Source organism: Glandiceps talaboti, chromosome 8 (genome assembly GCF_964340395.1).
Source record: "Glandiceps talaboti chromosome 8, keGlaTala1.1, whole genome shotgun sequence".
NCBI classification, from domain to species: Eukaryota; Metazoa; Hemichordata; class Enteropneusta; family Spengelidae; genus Glandiceps; species Glandiceps talaboti.
Window position 1 is genome coordinate 6,930,001 of NC_135556.1, and position 20,795 is coordinate 6,950,795.

Here is a 20,795-nt window from a genome sequence, read left to right on the forward strand (position 1 = left end):
CTAGTCTGGCAGCGAGACTATCAATAAACGAGCTTCGTTCTTTGGGGGTTGGGGAGGGGTCCGGCGACAATGCGATTGCTGAACTTCACTGATGATTTTCGCACTTCTAACGATATTTCGAAAACTTTCAAACCTTCAATGATAACAGGTTTTTGTTTTAATTTTACTACTGAGATGTTCTTTGCGGGTGATCGATCTTCGTGACATGCCATGCAATTTGTGTTTCGTATAACAGTGACCTTTCATCGGATTTTTAGAATTACTAGTACTTGAATATCCAGTCCAGTACTGTAGCGGATGTTTAGCTTGTAAGTTAACAGAATAAAGAGCTCCCCCCTTCAATTATCTGTGACTAATCAACTTCCATATTTTGATTTTGACAAATCAACTATTACCTTTATCTTATAAAACTTTACAGAATGCACCGCATGTCATTAGCATTTATAGATTCCACCGATCGATGAACGAGTCAGTCGATTCGTACCAGTTCAATATAAATCACCACTGAACAAACACTAAACAGTTTTATGTTTAAGAAAATGCCTTTGTTATTTTATTATCGACCAATCGACTCATATAAATCATCATTCTCCTTTGTACACCTTCTACACATAGTTTGAATTTCACCATTTATCAATCCACCAATCAGTTTTATGTAAATCATGTCACATATACTTGAGATACTGGCTGTACATGTTTTAAAAATAAAATGGTGTGTTGTAGTTTATAGTGCGACAGAAAGTAACGGCGTATGAGGATTGCCAGCAAAAATCGGATTGCATGGATCGGAATATGTATGTCTCTCTCGGACAAAATACAACCAGTGTGCATAATTCAGGTTAAAGTGTTACGGTGTGTGTACATGACACTCCATTTTAGGCCAATATCAGTTTAAATTTGCAATAAATACTAAAACATACAAATTGTATTTTGTAGTAAATCTGTGATTGACACTGCATGTTGGAGGTGACATCAATATCAAACATTTTTTACCACCCACTCATTTAGAAGGACATGTATTTACGTTTGCAAGTGATACACTTGTAAATGAGGTGACCTCTGACTTAAACCGAGACTAGTTGTACTCTCACCTTTTACATCGAGCAGTACAATATCTTAAGAATCTACACACTTCCCTGGACAGAGAAGAGATCGCAAAGTCTATACAGCGGTGATAAAAACATAGGTGTTCTTAACAGCGGTTTATACCTCCAGTTTATACCGTTTGGACTCTCGTCAAGGAAAGTTTACTTCACCATTTAATGACATTAATTGTACACCGAAGATTTATGGTGAACAAGTACCTCTCCTTTGTACTTTGCTCAGCTGCCATATTTGTAAGCAACATTTATCCCTGCACTGTAAGAAACTTTGGCGTGGCTAGTAGGAACAGATAAGGTAGTTTTTTTTCTTGTATTTTCCTGCCAAGTGAATATGCATAGTTCATTTGCTAGTATTCGTGTGCTTGAAGAAGGCGTACTAGGTGCACCGAAACGTCTCTTATTTACAGTTACATTACATGTATCCCTTGATGTGTCTAATTTCACCATTTACAGGTTTTAGTGGTTTGGGGGAGTACTCGCTGTAATCATTTTGTCAAGGTGGGCGGTTTGTTTCTGCGTAATTAGTACCTAATATTGGAATATCCTCATACGGGTAATCGTATTTGATTTGATTGCTTAAGTAAAAGCAAATGTTCTGATTAAGTTCTAATATTATCAACCACCACATAGCCTGTATGCATATTTAGATGATTTGATTTGAGAATCAAGTGCTATAATTTGCTATGCACAGCTATCAAACTGCCACCATCCCCATCCCCAGACATTCCGAACGACTCCCTTCCTCCCTTATTCGTTGGCCAGCCAAAGTGGTTCTTCTTATCACCACGGCTTGATTTCTTATTCTTATCATAACTTAATTTAGTAAATATCAACTCTATGATTATGTACCACATTGATATTGCATTTCAGACAAAATGGCCGCGACCTTCGGCAGCAGTGACGTCATAGGAATCACCCTTGGAAGTTTCCTCTTGGGTTTCGGGTTGACCATAGCCGTAGCGCTCTTGTGCTATATTTCAAAATCACGTAGTACCGCTAACTTCAAGAATACCATGACCAATTGCAAGGAGGAATCTCATTATACCACATACCAGAAATCACAAGAAAGTCAGTACCAGTCACTGAACAAGGACGGTAGTATGACGTCACCTCAACAAAAGGCATAATTTTCTTCGCACCCAAAAATATATCTCTGCCAATGTTGTCCTGTGAAGGATGACAGTAAAAGTGCGTAAAGTCGATACCTCGCCACGGGGAACTCAGAAAATGAATTACAATGGCATAAAGTCTCCAAATTTAAATTGCGAACCTAATATATTACAGCTAAAAGAGAGTTCTCAACTACCGATGACATAATACGGTTCGGAATCACGAAGATGACAAGTGTTGGAAATTACCAATCAATGTGCAACCCTATATGTATAAAGAATGGTTGCTAAAATATAATACAACTATGGAAAGCACGCTATCAGCAAACTATTAAAGATAGACACAAACTAAAAACTGTTATTGTTGTATGTGGTAGATTACACAAGTAGGTGATAGTTGTGATTTGGTTATGTACCAGTAAAATTTAAATGCTGGTACCGTAGTCTAGCTGCTAGACCTCGGATGTTCTTCCGATACAATACGACACACGATCGAACATCGCTATCGAGGATGGAACATCCGAGTTCAGGAAAGCCCTCACTGCGAACTTCGTTCGCTTATCGTATCGAAAGAAAGCCCGAACGTCTAGCAGCAAGACTACGAGTACCGTTGACAGAGCGAGAATCCCCAATGTCTACTTTGAATGTTTCTCCTGCAATGTCTATATGGTTGCCAGACACGCCACGCCCTCGCCTAACATCAAATCTTTGTGAATATCAAAAATCATAATATCATTGTGTTCTGTCTTCCGTAACACATGTTATCGGAAACACACTTTTTTTGCTTACGCCTAAAAAAATGGTTTGGTTCCAGTTACCCGACCCCACCTAGTTTTCACTACCGACCCTAAGCTCTATTTTACGTATTCGAGAAAAAACTAATAAAATCGCGAAAACTGAAGTCTCGCGAGAAATAGTGGATGCGGAAACTGACATCAACTTAAAAAGACAATATAAAACTCTTCTTCCAATCTGTAATGAATTATGGTAATGGCTGTACATCTGATGAGAAGAAACCAATAGCACGTAAGCCACATGGAAAACAACGGAAAAAATAACTACCTGAACTATATACACTATCGCACACGAAAAAAAAAACCTACCTACCCCACGTACTCTAAAATTGAGCGTAATCGGAACCACATGATTTTTTTAGGCTTTTAAATCGACTTATAGTCGTAATAAATCTATAGTCTAAGTATAAACAGAAAACTGTAAATACTTGACATGGCTATTTACCTATCACCGAGAAAGTGAACAGTTCATAAGATCAACCATCAATAATGTCAATAAAATGTTTGGACTGAGCAAATAAATGTTTGTCGCGACAGTCTGTACCTTGATCAACTGCTAGATGAAGAAGTGTACATTAGTGGGCGTCCAATCGCTGACAAAACGCTCCCTTTATAACGCAGTATAGACACGGGCAAACATTGATCGTCAGTTTGACACAACATACTTGTCCGTGTATAAACTATCCGACAATATCGTGACAAACAAGGTAAGGCAAACGCGTGAGGTAAGCAAAAATATACTTGTCGCGAAGTTACATATATACATCCGGGAATTGAGTCAATGTACGTACAGACCATGTTTCTTTACCAAAAGATATTCAAAGCAATATCACATGACTAAGTCGAATAATAATTTTTAATCTACTTGTAATACACACTCGGTAAGTTAGTCATTAAATACGACACTGGTAATCCAGCCTTCGGTTGACTAAGATAGACGCAAACTAAATATGTTGTTCTTTACTGTGGTAGATTACACAAGTGGTTGATAGCGGTTCCTCTGTTGTGTGACTCTTATCACCCTGTGATCAGCATAGTGTAAACATTGGAAGTCCCAAAACAGCATTGCAAGTTTATGGAAGGCTAAATAAACTCATTTTCAGAGACGTCTCTCTATGTATTGAGACCATCATTAAACCAACGTCCATTGTAGTATCAACATGTTGCGATGATAGTTTGTGTCTATCTTAGAAAACGGAAGGCACAACTACCAGCCTAATACAACTGCCGAATCAGAGCATGGACAAACGGAACCTGTTACAAACAAGGAAAGTAAACAACCCAATTTCATTGATAACACTTGACACAGCATGTTTGAAGTGCGTCACTTTACATGACTGTTCATGTTCACAAACAATTTCCAATTCCCCTGGCATTTTTTGTAGTACACAAAAAAGACCATAAAACTGTTCTTATCAAACCATGGTATGTAGTACATGTCGCTGTTGTTTCAACATGCTGAGCCAGGTGTTATTTAATTAATGAAATCGAATTTATTTACTTTCCCTGTTTGTAACAGGTTCCGTTCGTCCACGCTGTGATGTCGGCAGTTGTATCCTCGTTTAGAGTTTTTTGGAAATGTGTTATTTTGAAAGAGAGAACTTTGTTAGAGAGTTCATCATGTTGTTACCTTGATACATTGTGTATATTAACTCAAACAATATTTATTGGAATCAATTCATGCAAGAACTTGATGAAGTGTGACTGAAAAACGTCTCTCTTGTTCTCCCTCCCTCTGCCTCTCTCTGCCTGACTATTTGCTTTCGATCTGTTCCCTTGTCTCTGTCTGTCTGTCTGTCTGTCTGTCTGTCTGTCTGTCTGTCTGTCTGTCTGGCTGTCTGTCTGTCTGTCTGTCTGTCTGTCTGTCTGTCTCTCAGACTATAGCAAGATGACTACTTTATACGAGAGCAGCACAGTGATGGCCATAGGAGTTGGTGGTTTCTTCGTTGGTTTTGGTGTCGGATTGGTCTTCGTGGGCATCTGTTACATGTGTAAGTCAGCCGATTCATCTGACAAGTACGAAACCACAACAACACACACCAAAGCAAAAGCCAACGAGTTCGTAAATGCTTCGTACACTCCCTACGACTCAGACCTTAAACCTGAACACCAAGCTCGCGTCAGCTTCTATGAACTTGATGAAGTTAAAGTTGAAACTGGCGGTGGGAAAACTAGTTATGAACCAGAGTATGCGAGTGTCAACAAGCCACCACGAAAGGATAAAGAGTAGAACAAGGGAAGACCAAGAAACGTAAATTTATTGAATGACTTTGATTTTTTCTGTTTGTCATTTTCATTTTGATAAGTATATATACCCCCGAATATAACCTTTGACCAACACTGTTAATGACGTATGACCGTTGAGTTTATCCGTCTTCCAAGCTGATTTGACAGGTCAAAGTTGGCAACGTTTTTTGCTGTGGAAGCTTTCCAAAGTGTTGCTGATAAAGACAATTATTACAAACCACAACTGCGCAACTGTGGAAACACAGTGCTCCTTCAACCGTGTCCATACAATTATTTACAGACTGTAATGTAATGTAATATAATAATAACCCTTTATTAAAGTGGTCATGTGGCTGAGGATCGGGTTTTTATTTTTGGATATTTTAATTTATAAAACAACTTTAAATTTACTAATATCTTTTTCTAGTTGAAAAAAAAATGTGATACAACATATATCATGTCCTTGTTTGTAACGCAATAAATTGCAAAACATTTTTAAAAAAAATGTAAAATGTTTATCATTGTATGTACAATAACAGACTTTTAACACTTTTTGCGTCTTTTTGCTATTCATTCCGTTACAAACAAGAACTTGGTATATGTTATTCAAGTAGCAAAACATAGAAAAGTTGTTTTAATTCATAATAAATAACCCAATTCTCATCTATATGGCCATTTTAACTTTGTAATAAATTGATTTTGATATTGATTTTCCACTTTGTTGTGCAATGCATGCAATGGAATGCAATATCTCGTTGTTATCTCATATAACCAGCTGTTGAACGTGTAGGTATTTTACATCATCAGAGATTTATGTAAGGTCAAAATCTTCTGGATGGGGTCAAACATTTTGTGTGCCAGAAAACTACAATAAATCTGTCTCAGCCTGTTAGTACCAAATCCGAGTATACCTGCCACCTAATAAACTATCCATGATTTTCGGCGCAAAACCGCCTAATGCCACTATAGATAGCAGGTTGTATAAATGGCAAATCACCGGTCATAGTCATTCAACTCTGTTGTTTCACAACGGTTTGACAAATGGCATGGACACTTTAATGGGGACAAGTGTGTGTGTGTGTGGTTTTTTTTTATGAGCGAGGCAACATTTAGAAGTAAATGGCTATAAGATCATTATCAAAGCCGATCAGTCATCCCCACTGAGTGACACGATATAGCAGCACATACAGTCAGGTACTTAGATAAACACAGATGTAGATGTTGAATAAAGTTGTGTGGCTTCATCAAAACTTCAGTTGCTCAATGTATGTCTTAGTACCTGACTGCGCGCGCACGCGCGCGCGCGCGCGCGCGTGTGTGCTACTATTGTCACTCAGTGAGGATGACTGGTCAGCTTTGATATGCATCTCATATACACTACTTCTAATGTTGTCTTGCTCATAAAAATACGTATGTGTCTCAGCAGAGTGTTCATACTATTTGGCAAATCGTTGTAATCTGTATGCCATGGCCACTTATTTCAGGCGTCAGCGTACCCTATCAACATTCCAACGTTGCCTTACAATAAAGGTGAGCGTCTCTTTGCAATAAACCGAATATGGTTGTAAAAACGCATGGAGTCTTCTAAGTTCGCTTCTGAAGTAGCCAAGATTTATGCCAACCGCATTTATTGGGGAAATATTTCTTTCGCCCTAATTGTACACTATAAATGACTAATAAATATAATTGTTGTGTAGCAGGCGATACACACGTACACGTATAGTTCTCTCCATGGTTGTGATCCAGCAAAATAAGTCAATACAAGTAAACTTACCGAAGACAACTTCCGCTTTGTGTAAAGCTGATAAGGTAAATGTACAGTCTCATTTCTAACTTGTAAAAGTTGTATATCATTATCCTGTGTAACCGTGTAAGATAACAATTTGGTACTTCTGTGCATCGCATCGTCGTACCCGTCAAGTGCATCGTTAATACCCGTCAAGTTACTGAAACACAACGATATGATCAAACGACTTATAACGTTATTAGGGTCTGTAATGAATGCATCCTAAATGTCTCATATATTAGAAATAACGTTATTGGCATTACAGTCAGTTCATTGTCACATAATGTAGCAATATGGTTGTCTTCGGACTTCACCAATGGACTGCAAGATAGGCATTTCTAAGATGACATGCACCTCAGCACACACAATAAACTGTAGTTGTCTGTATTTGTACCCATGCGTATACTTTAACACGCTATCTGTATTTCTTTATTTCTTTATTTTTTTAATTTAACTTTGACAAAAGTCAGGAAGTCCACACAGGTGACCAACACCTATAAACTGGACCCAAAAACAAATATATATATATATATATATATATATATATATATATATATATATATATATATATATATATATATATATATATATATATATATATATATATATATAACTATTAAAAATAGTACAGTATCAAGTAAGATACACAGGAGCCGTTATACAGTGTTTCATGCTTACGCAATCATCGGACGACTAACGGTACAGTACTATACTGTACTATTATTACGATATTATTATAGTACGATACTGTACTATTTTTAATAGTTATACCGCTCTACATGTATATGTATTGAGCACTGTTTGCTCCAGTATAGACACATTGTATATGTTGAGTGTATATATTGAGTGTCTGATGATCGCAATATGCGTGAAACTCCGAGTTACACCCAAGAAAGAGTTCCAGTACTACCAAAACTACTACGCTCTGCCACTGCGGTATAGAGCACTGTCTTAGCAGATTGATACTCACCGAGTTATATATATATATATATATATATACAAATAATAGACATCTGGCAAAAAAAGTTATATTTGCCATATACTAAATGTTTCGGAGTTGATGACAGTTGTTATGGTTTATCCATGCGTACATTTTGATGTCAAGGATAACCTGACGATGTATATAAACTTTCATATGGGTCAACGGGCCACACAGACTGTAAAATACATCGCCGCCCGGTGATGTATACGTACAGTAAATGTTTGTGGAAAGGGGTTAGAAGAGCGCCTACAACGGCTGATCTTTCAGTCTACTTGTCACGACACACCCCATAATGTCAAAATTTAAAGCATTATTACCAGATTTAAACTCATTGCCTCCCGTAAGGGAATCACTAATTATGCAAATTAAACTAAAAAACTATGGTAACAAGTTTTTTTGGGACAAGCGTGCTTTCTTAGGTTAATGTATGTGCCAAATTATACGGAATTTGAAGAGTGCATGATACTGCTTAATTACTGAATATCAAAGTTGTAGCAACAAACTTCATAGGACAGGTGCGTATTGTTGTGGTTGATATACGTACCATATTATATGAAATATGAAGCTTGCATTTTTAAGATACAGCCTATTTACCTAAATTCATTAATTATGCAAATTTGTCATTAAAACTGTAAGCCATATCAACAAATTTTATTTGACATATCCGCTTTGTTATGGTTAACGTATGTACTAAATGATATTGAAATTCAAGTATGTATTCTTATGATATATTCTAATTACCGAAAATCATTAATCATGCAAATTAGTTATTAACACTGTAAGGTACATCAATAAACCTAAGAGGGCGTATAAACTTTGTTATGTTTAATGTATGAAGTAAATTATATTGAAATTGAAGTATGCTGTCTTAAGCTATAGCCTAATTACCGAAACTCATTATTATGCAAATTATTCATTAACACTAAGGTACATCAACTAACTTTATAGGACATACACAATTTGTACTGAATTATATTGAAATCGAAGCATGCAGTCGTAAGATATAGCCTAATCACCAAGAATCATTAATTATGCAAATTATTCATTAACACTGAAAGGTACAGCAACAAGCTTTACAGGACATATGCGATTGTTATGGTCAGCGTATCATATGTACTGAATTATATTGAAATTGAAGTATGAAAATCAGTAATTAGAATTATTCATTAACACTGTAAGGTACCATAAACATTTTTATAGGACATATGCGTTTTCTTATGGTTAACGTATGTACTAAATTATATTGAAATTGAAGTATGCATTCTTAAGATATAGCCTAATTACCAAAAATAATTAATTATGAAAATTATTCATTAACGCTGTAAGGTACATTAACACATTTTATAGGACAAATGTATGTTATTATGTTTAACGAATATACTAAATTGTATTGAAATTGAAGTATGCAGTCTTAATATCACTATATGAAAACTCATATTTGACCATGTCTTTCCACCGGGGTAAATCTTGGGCAGGGAATGTGTAAATGTGGTGAGTATGAGACGAAATACCACCTTTGACTTAATTTCCCCCCCCCCCCCGTGATCTCTCACCTGGGGGTTGTAGACAATCAAAAATGGTACTGTGTCTCATACTACCTTTGGACAGAGACGGTGGTTAGGTGGGTCACAGGTAGGGTAAAGGTTGGTTAAAGGTGGGTAAATTTGACTTTTCGTATAGTTGATATTGCTTAAATAGTTGATTTAATTGATATGCAAATTTACCTAATTAACATGAACAGATCTCGCCCAAAAACTAATCAGGTCTAGCCATTACCCCAAACATTATATGTACCAAATTTCATTATAATTGAGCCAGCCGTTTTTAAAGAAATTGATGACGCAGACAGACAGACAGACAGACAGACAGACAGACAGACAGACAGACACACACACACACATACATACATACATACATACATACATACATACATACAGACAGACAGACAGACACACACACACACACAGTCATCCCCTTTTAATACCCCTCGCACCCTTACGAGAGGTAAAAATGTCATCTTGAAGTATGTAAACTATATACTGAATTTATTACATCTCTGCAGATGTAGATGCTGTTAATGTTGAAATATATTGGCATAGAATAGTATTTTGTCAATCAACATTGCAGAAATTGTGGAATGCATTACGTCAGAGTCATAAAGTGGTCGGACACAGTTTGTAACTGTGGTCCAAATTAAGTGTACAAAATTGTACATATAATTAATTTATACGATACACACCAAAACTGTTTAGTGGCAAATTTGCATCAATACAGCGTGAAAAGAGGATGGGGGGGGGGGGGGGGTAGTATGTACAAGAAGGTAACGGGGCCTGTAGCGTTTTTTCCGAATTTTAAGCACCAACAACATGTGTCATATTAACATTGTTATGTGTCATGTTTGAATACCTTATGATAGCTCTACCAGTTACTAGAGTATTAGACATAATTTATAGGAATATTTCACTATCAAACTGGCAGGGCGAAACTCTGTAATATCCAAGGTTTATACTCTTGTTAGCTCAGTAGTCTAAGTTGTGGCGTGGATTTCTAGTACAACTTTTTTATGTATTTTGTGTATTGGTGGTCAGCTGAGACTAAACCTGGTGTACTTCGATGATTAATTCGACAGGTATTGGATCGTTAACTGAAGACCAGACCGACCATACTCAAAATGAGCTCTGAGTTTGATTCCTCTACCGTGACATTTATCGCTATCGGAAGCGCCCTGATAGGAATTGGAGTTGCGCTTGCCTTGATATCCGTTATAATCGTACGCCGCTCGAATACCCGTAATAAGTCAAGACAACCTGAAAAGAAACCCGGTGGACCCCAACAAGTTTCGTCTGTCAAGATGCGAGGGGGAGATGTACAGCGCCACCAACGTCCACTCAGCCGACTTGGGTTGGTTGGTCATGCAGACTATAACATCCACAATGTACACAGTACAGGGAGTCAGACTACAGACTCAGACGAGATAGATAACGGTGTATTTATGGTATCTTACAGACAAATTGAATCAACGTATTTATAATGGATAAAAATGTGCTGATATTAAACAGTGACAGACTGAATTCAGAAATTGAAAGACATAACCTGAGACACGGCTACCCCTCCAAATACTAAATGGTTGACTTTGTTATTTTAGAAATAGTGCTCGTGGCAAGTGCATATATGGAAATATGGATAAAAGGGGATACGGGGGGGGGGGGGGTATTCTCTCCAGGAGTAGAACGTTTTGACTAATTACAGTTGTACAGGAATCATTTAAAGACGCCAGTATGACAAATATATTTATCTTGTTGATTTTCAAAATGACCCCTCCCCTCCCCAACTTCAAGTGGTATTTTGAAAAACCCATCAACAATCCAGTCCACCCAGCTGTATAATTGGGAACCTGGTAGGATAGAGGTTGCAATGTGAATGCTTTAATCATATGCGCTTATAAAGGCTGCAATGGATTGTATGCTCCCAACAATGGAGTTGAGGAAGTATAAAGGGCCGTTGTGTCACTATAGATCTATGCCAGGGGTAATAATTGTAAAGTGCTTTGACCACAGAGTGGGAAAGCGCTATATAAACACTAACATTATTATTATCATTATTATTATCATCAACAATATTGGCATACAGTTAGTTAAAAGTTAAAATGACCACTTATTAGATCACTTTTTTTTCTATCACTTTTTGTCAACATATATTTTCCGGGTCATAAAAGTATCTACAGACTTTTTAATCACTTACCAGGTCGGTCTTAGTTAATTATTTCAATGTTTTTCATAATCCAATCGACCCTACATCAACCTGGCAAAATAATACAAAATTAACGCCATCTGCGGCAGGATTAAGAAAATCACATCAATGATTGCAAGATTACCTTCTAATGAATTCGGGATCTTTTTAATAAAATAAAATGGTTCAAAGTTATAAAATTTCTTTCTGACTTTAATAGTCATTTCTAACCCATTCAGCCTGTCAAAGTATGGGTTGAAAGTATTACCACCATGTACAGATACACTTAATTTGTAAACAAAACAAATTTGAAAACGTTAACCGACCAACCCATCATTTTGTGCACAGGTACAATACTGTCTTTAAAATCTCACACGTTTAAGCTAAAATAATGCTTCAAAATTCGAAACTACATTTTGTAATTTGACAATATAGAGACAGCATTCTGCGTTCAAGTGCCACGTGTTAATTTTATTCCCAAATATTGCATTCCATAAAAAAATCTTGCAGAGGAAAATAAAATAATCTGGAGACAAAAACGACTTGTTTTGTTTTCTCCCTTCCATTTTCTATTGACGCGTTGTGAAACACTTCTAAGAAGTTGCATTACATATATTCTATAAAATTATGCTATAAAATACGTCGTGTCATTCCGCCCTAAACCAGCCAAGCCCTAAACACATTGTTTGGTTCCGATTACCCGGTTGCTATATTAAAGTGGTCATATTGATGAGCACTGGGTATTTATTTTGGATTTTGAATTGGCAAAACAACCTTACTATGTTATGTTTTTCTATTTGTACGTACAATAACAAACCTTTTACACTTTTTTTGCATCTTTTTGCAATTTACTGAGTTCCAAACAAGGACTTGGTGTATGTTGTCTCACATTGTTTTTTCAAGTAGAAAACCAAAGTTGTTTTACACAATCATTTAAAAATCCAAAACAATTACCCAATTCAATCCATATGACCACTTTAAAGTGAGCAGTTTCTCATTGGTTTCTGTGTCGTGGTATCAAACATAGTATAGCCGGTGAATGATAGTTGTATCACACGTGATTGCTCGAGGATAAATTCTTGCTCAAGCTTGTTAAACGAAGTGATATTTTAGTATCAATGTGATACGTGACGTTCATCTGTTCATGTGACCCGAATGGAGGTTTATATCGGCAAATGGGTAGATTAAAATCTAGCATAGTGTATCAGAGATGCATTTTACTTCAAACAGATAACTTTTGGAGTCCCTGGTGAAAGATAGATTACATGGGATGGCGATGACAACATGCCATCTGACGTATTCCCATGAAAGAGACGATGGTCTGGAAGCGAATATATATATTGCCCAACCTGTGTGTGACGTTCTTCATAAATTCGTATCTCATCGTTCTACTTACGTACGTATACCCCGTCTCATCAGTAAACTTCGAAACAACGGTTAATATGTTGACTTTAATAGTTTTGTTCAGCAGTTTTGGTAAGTTTGCACACAAATTGGAGTTTCTCTTGAGGCTATGTACCTCGAAAGACAAATGTTTCTTTACTGTGACAGTTCTACATCAATTCTGCTTTAGGTCTATACGTGATTACAATATTGACATCTTCGTTCCGACGATTACTGAATACGTCGTTCATTTTAGGAGAACCTCCGATGCCATACTGGCTTCCATTGGCACAATTTGAAATATCATGGCTGAAAAAAATTCCCTTTGCGAAGAAATTATTGACTGGCTTGAATCTACTGGACGAGTTGAGCGACTGATCTGTCACAAAACCCTCAAATTTTGTATCTACAATATTGCAAATCTTTAAAACTGTGCGTCTGCTATATATTAGAAACGGCAAAAGAATTTCATACGTAATTTACCTTACAAATGTTGTTGTCCAATACGTAACAGGCTAGATCTAGAAATAGTTTTGAACATTTAATTTCATATCAGGTTTGCTGTCTGGAGCACCAGTAGACAAGCAACGTGATGGTAAGTATCTACACACTGATACATTGTACAGAGTAAACTGTGTTCGTGATATACAAGTAACAAGTACCAGTCAGGTACATTGCGCTCAACAATAATGAACGTAGAATACCGACCCTTGTATAACTGTGTCGACAGATGCTATTTTCGCAAGACGCATTCTACCAATAAGCGCTCACAACAACAATTACAGAAGCAATCAGCATATAATTAGTCTAGATGCTATCCGTAGATTCGATTCTCTTCTCACGTCTAGCTCAATAAGGTGCCAAGATCAAATTTAAATACAAACGTAATTCACATCATGTCCAAATAATTATGGTAAATTTGTCATATCATGACACCACACATACACTGTCATCATCGTTCCAACAGTATGGGGTTTACTGAACAACTTTTGTTTGGTTTATATTTTCTGTCATTGTATTGACGAATCGAAAGTGCTTCAATTTATCGGATCGACCAGTATGAGAGCCGAAAAAAATACCGATGTGAAATATTTCGGATCCATGAAGTTTAATTTATTTTATGATTTTACAAATTGTTTGAACGCTGGTTTTCTGCTAAATGAAATTAGCAACTAGTGTTTTCCGTCAATGATTATTCAGATCAATATTTATCGTTTTTCCAAGGTGCAATAAATGCGGAGTACCATATTCCATCTGGGAAGACTGAAAGGGAAGTGTATGAATACTTTGACTTTGATCCATTCGGACCTACTGAGTTGCAAGTTTCTCTGAAGTACCCCCTGCAAGCAGTGGTTGTGTTTGCATATGCTGTTGAATCTACCCAAGATTCTGAAGAACTCTTTCCTGACAGTGAGTAATAAATGTCTGTGTTTGTTGTTCCTTTTCTTGGTTCTAGAGCTGCAATTATCTGTCAGCTAAAGATATAACAAATACCTTGCTAAATTAAACAAAAGGACGTATATATATAATTTGATGTTAGTCTCCAATGTTTTTCTCCGTTCAGCAAAGGAAACTACGAGTGACCTAAGGTCCCCTTCGTCTAATGGCTCGTAGTTACAACCCTTAGGCTGAATGAAGAAAAAATATTTGAAAATAACATATAATTGTACCAGCGTCAGTAATATCGAAGAAAAAAGAAGAAACGAGAGGAATACTATAATTATACCACGTACGAGCCAAGTTGAACAAAAAATATGGAATATACACTCTGGTCGCCCTACATCACGACAACGCATGTCTACGTCACTGGTTCTGCTGTGTTCGAAATATGATCAGTTTCCCCGATGTTTCTTTGATGTTACTGGCGCTGATATCATAATTATGTCATTCGCCAATACTTTTCTTCATTCTGCCGGAAAATACTCTTGATCTCAGAATTGCCACTACTCGTCTAGTGATTGGTAATGACAAAGACCCATTATAGGTCACTTGTATTTTCCTTGGCCGAATGAAGAAAAATATTGGAGAATAACACCTAATTATACCTGCGCAAGCTTAATTCAAGGAAAATCGGGAAAAATAATGACTTTAAACAATCTGACTCATTTTTTGAGCATCACAGAAAGACTATAGACTAGCCTTGTTGTGACAGAACAACACGATTATAACTTCTATATTTTTTGTTCGAATATGTTCAACTTGGCTATACTATTTATAGTGAATGGTGTTTAATCAAAATAAAGCAATTACATATTTGTTCTTTGATGCTATGTTTTCTGTGTCAAAGGTCAATCAAATGGCGAGGGAGATGCCTTCAGACATGCACTATGGATGTACAGAACAGCTAAACGCTATGATGCAGGCTTGGCCAAAGAGTTCGGTGATGCCCACGAAGTATCTAGTGTCAACATACTGAACTCTAGACTAATGGACCTCTTTAACAACAGGATGGGACAAACACTTGGTGAAGATGAAGAAAACCATGGCAAAGATGATATTGATGTTGTCATGGCTGCATTGGATGATGGTTTATTGGAAGTTGCTCCAAATCCCTACTATGATTATCTTCCAATTGACGCTTAGCTGATTAAAGAGTGTTAAAGGGGGAATGACACTCCAGGAAATGAAGGTGTTTCCATAAACTATGGTTTCTGGAGACTCATTTCATGATTTCACATCACATAATTTTCACTCCTTTGCTAAGAAACAGCAAATAAAAATATTCTTTAGATGCACACTGAATATTCATGACTCCTAAGATCTCATTTCCTTCACATAAATAGTCAGTCAGATAGAAGGATATGAAGGTGCAGTGTGTTGGCCAATCAAATACAAGATGGATGTCAATAGTGAATAAATTAATCAAACAAAAACCAATGTTGTTGTTGTGAAATGTTTCTAAATGTTTCTCTGAATCAGTATGTATGCTATACATATGTAGGAAAAGACTTAGATTCATACGACCATAGTCTTATACATAAATGGCATGTTGCAAAGTATCCCTTGATATGGTAAACAGATAGAATGTCTGCTATAATTATTCTGTATATGACACAAGATTTAATTTACAGAAATGGGTGACCCATTTCTTCATGGGTTTCACATAATTCATGTAATAACTTTTTTACAACTCACAAGAGAATATGGAGTTCCAGGATTAGGATGTCAGGGAGACTTTCAAAGTTTTCAATCAAAAAGCTCTGTGAACTCACTCTCACAAACCAGAGCTGTTATTATGTCCACGACACTGCAAAATAACAAATGAATCTTGGATGGTGCCATAAAAGAGGGTGTGGTTTATGATGATGTGCGAACTTTGAATATGAACAGAATAATCTCAGACTAGTGCTACATCGATAAACTGCCTTTCCTTGACTTATTTTCACCTTGACACAGATCCATGATGATGTAACCCTGTATACTTCCTGAACTCTCTGGTGAGCATAAAGACTGTGCTGCCACTATAAGCATAAATGACTCAGTCTGTCACCTCAGTCTACCAAGTCCCAATTTGTACAGATGAGTTGACTGGGGCATAATGGTTGTTCATATCTTCATGAACTTTCATAAAAAAAAATTGGCAGTGACATGGATTGAACAGCAATGTGTAGATTATGAGTATAACCTCTCTATACTATATTGGACCATCATCGTATCTTTGACTGACCCTACAACCAGCAATGTATAAATTACAAGCCAGCTCCTCTAAGCATTTTACTGTCATGGCCAACAACCAGCATTGCACAGATTATGAACTATTCAACCATATTTACATTATCTACAAAAGGATAAAGGTTGTATTTTTTTCACTATTTACATCACAGACCACATGTTTACACATAGGTTATCTTCTGTTTTGTTGAATTATATCTTGTATTTCCGTCCAAAGTTCAATATTATTTACATTTCCTGGAGGTTCTAAATCGGTACCAATATCCATCAGGTTGGAAGACTGAGATAGATTGTGTAGCAGTCTTTTAACAGTCTCAATTAAAAATTGGGGTCCTTCCACAAGGTTCACGAAGCTTTCAGTCAATCTATTCCAGCAAAAAGTGGGATTTGTGGGGTCATGGCTATGCCTTGAAAACAAAGGTCAAAGTAAATCAATTAGTAACAGACTGGTAAGGGTGGCAATAATTCTCATGACATGCCAGACCCTATATTTCTTCAATCTGGAGAAATAATTACAAAAAATTGATGCCCTTCCACGACAGGATTAGAAAAAAATCAGAACATTACAGATTGTATGATGGTAACCACATGAGTATGTATCTGAGCAAAAATTATCATTTATTGCTGAAATTTAGGAATTTTGATGAAAAAAATGGTTGAAAGTTTCCTTCTAACTTTAATTATCATTTCTAAGTCATTCAGACTGTTAAAGTATGATTGTAAAAGGAAAGTATAACCAACATGTACACATATACACTTACTTTTCAAAATTAAAAAATATTTTAACCAACCGATCTATCATTTTTAGCTCCGCTGTCAGCGAAAGCTGAAAGCGTAGCTTTAGGTATAGGTGGGTATTGAGGTATAGAGAGTAGAGTGAATCATAGGTGTCCGTCAAACTTTTATATTTTTACTATCTACTCCGAAAGTGACAGTCGGAATTCTTCGATATTTGGTGTGCATGTTCCCTGGGGGGAGGCTATTCAGATTTGTTCATGCCAAGTTGATCTGTGCCATTTTCAATTTTTTATGATTTTTTTTCATAAAATGTCATTTTCATCAACTCCTTGAAAACCTCTTATTAGATTGCTTTGATATCTGGCGTGTTGATGCGCAGGGGGTAGCTTACTCAGATTTGTTAATTTCAAGTCAGCACATCCTCATTTTTATTTTTTATGATTTTTTTTTGTAATTTGAAAAAAAATGAATATGTTAATGAGCATAATGACCGACGCCATATTGGAAATCAGTCGACGAGACTTTAAGTAAACTGCCACTTTTCAAAAGACACTATTGACGTCAAACAAGCAATGTAATATGTGCTATAGTCATAATTCTACGCATTGGGCGCCCAAATGACAAGCGTTTGTTCGAAACAGGGTTGTAAACTTCAAATCCAATTCTGCACCCTTCTACATAATCAGCCAGTCCGCAACATCCTCATTTGCATACTCTATCCTGATTCGACCAGAAGCTGAAGGTGACCTCATTCGACCGAGCGATTTTCCACAGCAAGTATCTTGAGTATCAACACTGGACGTTCTTGGTACTCACTAAAATCACACTTCAGACCCACTATAAAAGTGTGATGTTTTCAGATAACATGTAACTTGTGGTTAATTCTATATTGTCGTGCAATTTGGAATGACAGTGAACCAGAATTCAGACAACTTGCGTAAGGAAGGGCATGCCAGGCATGCGGTTGAAGTTTAAATATGGCCGACAGTTCACATGTAAAGTTAAACGACATGAACGTGTCTTGCCTTTCCAAAATGCAAATATTTGGCAAGTAAAAATAATTAAAATAATTACAACTTTAATTTGGCTTCAGACTTTGCATTATGTTTTGCGTATCTTTCCCCGTTTTACATGTAAATCCGAAAAGGTTCTCTCTCATCATGTCATCAGTGTCAGTGATCATACCGCGCGGGGTAGTCCTCGGGTGCACAAGTCTGTATTACTGACTTGACTCTAAACACCGGAGGGGGAGGGACAATTGTCAGAATCGAGTCCCGAATTCCTCCGTATGCAAGCAGGACTACGCGCGGGGCTGCTTTGAGTACGAGCGAAGTGAGGCATGTTGAGGTATTTTGTTGAGAATTATAAATATTGCGAAATGTCAAGTACAAGGTTTAAATACAATGGAATGATGAAAAAAATGGCAGAGTCTGCTGACAGGCGCCGGTTACAAGAAACACTGTGAATTAAAATATCAGATGATGTACATGTATGTATTAATCTCCGACAATCCACCCGTGTGCACGAGGGACTAACCCGGAAGCAAGTCGTTGTCAGCCATACGTTACAGTGGTAACATCGTCCGAGAAATCGCTGCGTTCAGAGTGTCATTATTCACAGAATTGTTGTTATCGAGTGAAAACCCGTCTTGATGAATTGTATAACTCTAACAAATGAAGACATGTCAAGTTATATTTTGAAAGTTGTATCGCTAGTTTGAGACGATTTTCTCACGTACTATAGTACTATCGAGGCTTACTTGGAAGTAGTAGGACCTTCCAGTTCATCGGGAAGTTTAGCCAGTCCGATAATTCTTTCTGGTTTAGTTTACAACACTTTTGATCATGCAGATTTTGTTGTTGTGATGAAAATAAATAAAATAAAGATCATTTCAACCATTTCGTTGTGTTTTCTTTGTGAAAGGTAACCGAACATGAACGAGTGTTACCACTGTAACGTATGGCTGAGAATGACTCTCTTCCGGGTACTTGAGATTGTCGCCGTACGGAAACTAAGATGGCGATTAATACATTTCTTCCCTATATATATCTACCACAACTAGTACAAGTTGAATGTTGTTGACTTTGTAAATTTGTTAGAAAATTGAAATTCAAATTGCCTCAAAATTATTTTAGATCCCTAGTTTATTTCATTCATCATTAAAATTTTCCAGGGTTACAGCTGTAAGACACTGGAATTATTTATAGCCAACCTCAAAATCCTCTTTTTTTCTTTTTCTTGTGTGCATTTCCCAGTCATTTTTTTCTGAGATTTTGTGCAATTTTTCATAACAGTAGATTTTTGTTATAAAATGGTGACTATGGTATAAAAGTACAATACATTACCAACTTCTGTGTAAAATGTGTTTTATAGTGAGACATCATATGAAACCACTAACCACTTTATTGCATCGCTAAAACAAAACTGCATAGTGAAGAGCTGAAGACCTGAAGTACTTCTACATGTCACCAAAATAAAAAATTAAATTAAAAAAAAAACAGCGGAGCTATTCTGACCGATAGGTCGCTTGTTAAGGTGTTACGATGAGAAACAGAGAATCTAGTTACACGTGCCCTAATATGAATATTACGGTACAGCACTAAGCACTAGTGATCAAACTATGCATGGTGTCGTTTTACTATATTAGGAAGTGATACAAAGTCCACACAGGACGTAGTTTAGGTTGATAAGCATCAATATACACAAACCTCCATAACTGTCTTTGGGCTGTCTCATCATACTGAAGTCTCATATCTTTTCCCCACTTCACCAAGTGCACTATGTATGTTTTGAAGAATGTAAAATAGGTGGCAGCAAGTCGACCTAGTAGATCACATGGAAGTTTCCATACAGGTGAGTTTCTGCAAGATTTTGATATACATTAATGTAACAAGAAATAAATCATGTGTCAATGAATGACAATATTAATGACAAGTACAGACCAAATAGTTCTTATGGAGACAAACTAAAAATAAATTTATAATCGTTATAGTTTTTTTTTTATGAATTATACAATGGTAATGCATACAACTGCTTATCTTTAAAACATATATCATTAGGGGGACAAGATACCTGGCAGACAGTATGGGAAACTATATCAATTGTACCAGATTTCGTCTTTCTGTTATCAGGGTTCCTAAAAGTTGGCAAAAACAATACACATGGTATAATAGTAATCTGTAAGGTATAACACTAGTTAATATCATGATAAAAAAAACCTGGCAAATTTACCTGTTTTGATTTCCACTACATTGCTGTAGTAACCATGTCATT